Source organism: Octopus bimaculoides, chromosome 8 (assembly GCF_001194135.2).
Source record: "Octopus bimaculoides isolate UCB-OBI-ISO-001 chromosome 8, ASM119413v2, whole genome shotgun sequence".
Lineage (NCBI taxonomy): Eukaryota > Metazoa > Mollusca > Cephalopoda > Octopoda > Octopodidae > Octopus > Octopus bimaculoides.
In genome coordinates this window covers 22,053,536-22,058,936 of record NC_068988.1, presented here as the reverse complement: position 1 = coordinate 22,058,936, position 5,401 = coordinate 22,053,536, and positions in this window count along the sequence as shown.

Below are 5,401 nucleotides of genomic sequence, written 5' to 3'. Positions count from 1 at the left end.
TCTCTCTCTCTCTCTCTCTCTCTCTCTCTCTCTCTCTCTCTCTTTGCAGTTCGGTTAATTAGAGACATACACACATAAGACTCTAACTACAGAGAAAAGTCGAAATTGACTGTTTAATGTCCATACCGTTTTCATTAGGGATGTAAGGTAAGTGTCTTCAACTCAGAGACCAAATTATCAGAAAGCAGCAAAGATTTCACTCTGCAGCAATAGGTAATTTACTACGTTGGTACATACCAGCAGCGTGACAGCGATTGTTGATTAGCCCTAGGTTAACCCTAAAGATCAAATTCAATCAAGGCGGACCTAGAATCTCAGCAGCAATATTTCTACCGTTTTAACTTGTTACAGTGACCATCGACCATATTATTTATTGTATCTTTCTTTGTAAGACTGTCATGTAACGTGATTTGCTGGAGTATATAGATTTCTTTATTAAGGTGAGCAGAGTTGGACATACAAGGGATAATACAATGTAGAATTTTTCTTTTCGAAACCGATAAATAGAGACCGAAAACGTTTTGGGATGTGTACACAAAGGATAACAAAGTGTCGTTTTAACAACTGAAATTCCTAAAAGGGGAAGAAAATAAAACACTGACTAGGGTTATCCGTGGAAAAAAAAAGCCTGCGGAAAAAAAACACGGAAAAAACTATGGGAGCAAAGCGCCCTTTGTCTTTTTGTTCTATAGGTTTATGCTTAAAATGGGTTCGTCATTCATGCGTTCTATCCTTGCTACATTCACCCACCTTTTAAGGAAATCTTCATTAGACAAAACTTTCCTCTCTACTCTCATCTTCCTTTTCAAGTAATGCTTGAAAATGTTAATGAGAGGTTGGTCAGGGTGGAAGGTATTTGTCTTTAAGCCTTTCAAGTGAGTCCGCCATACACATTCTTTCGCCATACCCACCAGTATGATGAAAACTGCCTTGCCTTTCCGGTTAAAGGAAAGTGGCGGGGCAATATTTACGATAGACTCGGCTGACAACAAGACTCGTCCCACACTTGACAGCAGCTGTTCGACATAGATCCACAGGTCTGAAATATTTGGACATTGCTTCTCGGAAAGGTCCATTCAGTGTTTCTTGATCCGTGTCCGTAGACCTTGTCTCCAGCGGGCAATGGTCCCCAATAGCACTGCCAGGCTAGGGATCTCTAGGAATTGTCTATAGATCCTGGCCCGAAAGTTGTTCTGAAGTGTTACGTCATAATTCATTATCAGCCATATTTTGAAACGTTAAAAGATAGAATAACGAAATCAAACACGATTAAACGTTTTACTTATTACGTTGTTGCCAAGTAAAAACTATATTAGCTAGATGAACATAAATAATTAGGTTTATATATGAATATATACTAGCAGTAAAACCCATCATCGATCGGGTAATTACTTTTACTGTTTATCGGGAGCCACATTGAATGCATTCTTATAATTTACTCCTCCTGTATGTGTGCATTTTTAGAAGGAAAACTATGTAATAATTGAAGTAGAAGAAAGAGCAATATCAATGCTGTATGGAGGGGAGAAAACAGTAAAAAATATGTGCGGAAAAAATACAAAACATTAACTCTATAATTATGTAAAAAATATTAAAAAACTATATAAGAAATCTAAGTAAAAATTATAGAAAGATAAAAAGCTTATACATAGACACGATATAGAAAGCAAGTCATATTAGTAAACTCAGGGGGACCAAAAACGTAGTGTGTGTATATATATATATATATATAGAGAGAGAGAGAGAGATAGATAGATAGATAGATAGATAGATAGATAGATAGATAGATAGATAGATCAGTTGCACTAACAAATAGAAGTAGTGAGCATGCGCAAAAGAAAACCTCCGAGCGATTTTTCGATCTCTATATTTCGCTGAACGTTTAGGTCAGCAGAAACTGAAATTAAATTGCGAAAGAACATAACTAAATCCTATAGTACAGTGCACTAGCCTCGACTACACTTAGTGATATGTTACTTTTAAACATTTATATACATCTAAAATCTGTAAATATCGTGATGTGAATGAGTCGATTTTCAAATGATAATTGTTTTATCGATTCCAGAGTTATGCAATTGTATGTCAATTTAAACTTGAATCGCGAAGTCTGATAACCAATGAGATCTCGCTGAAGGTTATATTCTGCCATAAGTATAGGCATACAAAGTTTATGCTGATCCTATGCATAATACTACAACTTCACGTCATTTACTACTAGATTATATCATAGTACAGCAAGTACAAAATTATTACCTTGTAAAGGATTATTTACATCTTCAATGGTGGAGGCGCAATGGACCAGTGGTTAGGGCAGCGGACTCCCGGTCGTAGGATCGCGGTTTCGATTCACAGACTAAGCGTTGTGAGTCTTTATTGAGCGAAAACACCTAAAGTTCTACTAGGCTCCAGCAGGGGATGGTGGCGAACCCTGCTGTACTCGTTCACCACAACTTACTCTCACTCTTACTTCCTGTTTCTGTTGCACCTGTATTTCAAAGGGCCAGCTTTGTCACACTCTGCGTCACGCTGAATCTCCCCGAGAACTACGTTAAGGATACACGTGTCTGTGGAGTGCTCAGCCACTTGCACGCAACTGGAACCCTCGTCGTCGTAACTGACGGAGTGCCAACCAACCACATCTTCAATGAGTGTTTTGCCTTCGCCTAATACGAAACACACCACTACACGCATCCCACCTCGAAATTAAAGCACAAACTTCTTTACCATAATAACCCCCACAACATTTTGTTCGAAGCTGCTTGTGAATATAATCAGAGAAGCAAATAATTTATGCAAAATGGACAGTAAATTTAATAGATTTCGGAGATTTCCTGGTACTTAATTTTATCGACCCGGCCAATTAAAAGACTCGTTGGGATTTTGGACTGAAACCATAAAGAAAATTAACTAATTATTACTACATGTTTATCCGACGTTGCCATCCACTGCTTGGTCAATGATGTCATCTATTACTTCAATATATTATTACTATAAAATTTTGGTTCAAGACCAGCATTTTGGGGAAGAAGTAGTTCGATTGCACCAACTGCAGTGTTCAACTGGTACTTATTTTATCGTTCCTGAGAGGATGAAAGGGAAAGTCGACCTCGGTGGATTGAACTCAGAACGTATTGCCGGACGGAATGCCGCTTAGCATTTTGCCCGGCGTGCTAACAATTCTGCCAGCTCGTAGCCTTAACTTTAATATATTATTAACAACAGAAAGCTTTATATTTTGTTTCCAATGTTTTTCATGTGAACTCATGCGTTCAGACAAAATTTGTTGTATCTGCGAAGGGTCATTATGCCAATAATAAACACACGCACTGATTTATTTCATTTCTTTTATTAGTCAATTTGTTTAAATGATAGTTCAGTCAACCAATCAATGAGTTGTATTTGTTAAAGTCCTTGTGTTAACTTCTGCAAACTCATCTATGACATGCCCTCCATATTAACAGAATCGTTCGGACCTCAAGCTGACAGAGTAAATGAGAGCAAATTGAAGAGAATTTGTAAGGCAAGCAGAATTTCCAGGTATATACTGCTACATTTTTGGCATAACTGACGAATTAAAAGGAAACTGAAGAACAGAAAAACAGAACGCCGTTTAATTCGGTTTTACCGATTCCTCGGCCAGTTTGTCAAAACTTATGGTGTATATCATAGGTTTTCACCACCACCAGCACCCACAAAAATCCTTCTTCAATAAAATTTATATACTTCCAACATGACCACAGTCGCATGGCTGTGATAAGAAAAAAAGAAAAGATGTACGGGCATAGTGGATACTCCCAATTTCAGCAGCACATATTCTGAGGAAAGAGCGCCAGGGACAAAATTTGCTTATGAGAGACATATTTTCGGAGAGAAATCAGTAAGATATTTTGATATATTTTAAGGGGAAAAGAAAGTCTGTCTTATATACCATCAAATTCGCTATGTCTGTAACATAAATATGTATTTTTTTTATACATAGGGCACAAAAGGCGATCAGCTGATTGAATCGTTAGCACGTCGGTCGCAACGCTTAGCAGTACACCGTTGGTCTTTACGTCCTGAGTTCAAAATTCGCTGAGATTGACTTTGCCTTTCAGAGATCCGAATCAATGAAATACGTAACAATAGAGGACTGACGTCGATCTAATCGGCTTAGCCCTTCGCGCGAAATTGCTGGCCTTTTGCTAAGAGTTGAAGCCGATGTCTACTGTACATAAGACGGTGAGATGGCAGGATCGTAAGCAGGCTGGACAAAATGGTCAGTGACATTCCGTTTGCCTTTAGGTTCTGAGTTCAGATTCCGCAGTCGATAAAATAAGTACTATCTTTCTCGAAATTACTGGCCTCGCGCCAGAACTTGAAACCAATATATGCCGTACATTATTAACCGTATTCTTTTATGCTTAGAATTTTCTTCCGAATTTGAAACAGCGGAAGTATTCGAAAGAAACGGTAGAATAAAATGTCGGTCCAGCTTTGAGTCATTTTCTTACTTACCGGCGAAAGTAAGAACTTGATCATTTGAGTCAGATATCTCGACAAGATTGGTGACACGTGACAGTAGGTGTGACTATGTGACTAGAACGTGGAGATAATTGAAGGATGAAGTATATGATACCGGACGGAGGTAAGTAGGGGGATATCCGGATGATGAAGTGTTGTATTGTGTTAAGTAGAGGTATTCGGGTGCTCGCAGCCGCAACAGCAGTAGCACTGATTGTTATTATTATGATTGTTATTATTATCATTATTATTATTATTATTATTATTATTATTATTATTATTATTATTGTTGTTGTTGTTGTTGTTGTTGTTGTTGTTGTTGTTGTTGTTGTTGTTGTTGTTGCTGCTGTTGTTGCTCTTCTTCTCTTCTTATTATTATTAGTAGGAAGAAGAGGAGGAGGAGGAGGTGGAGGCGGTGTGGCAGCAGTAGTAGTAGTAGTAGTAGCAGCAGCAGCAGTAGCAGCAGCAGCAGCAGCAGTAGTAGTAGTAGTAGTAGTAGTAGTAGTAGTAGTAGTAGTAGTAGTAACAGCATGGTCCCAGTTGAGTCACATCTTTGATGCATAGTGGTGAGAAATACATTTATAGACACGGGAGAATAAAAAAAATGCACTACTACTACTACTACTACTACTACTACTACTACTACTACTACTACTACTAACAAAAGCAATATAAGCAGCAAGAACAATGATTGTATTTTCGCGGCAAGGACGGCTACTATTCTATATACACATTTACACATACACAAATAGATGCATACATATTTTACATATACACGTAAATGTGTTGTATTTCAAATGTATGTATGCATGTGTGTGTGTATGTGTATGCACACACACACACACACACACACACACATATATATATATATATATATATATATATATATATATATATA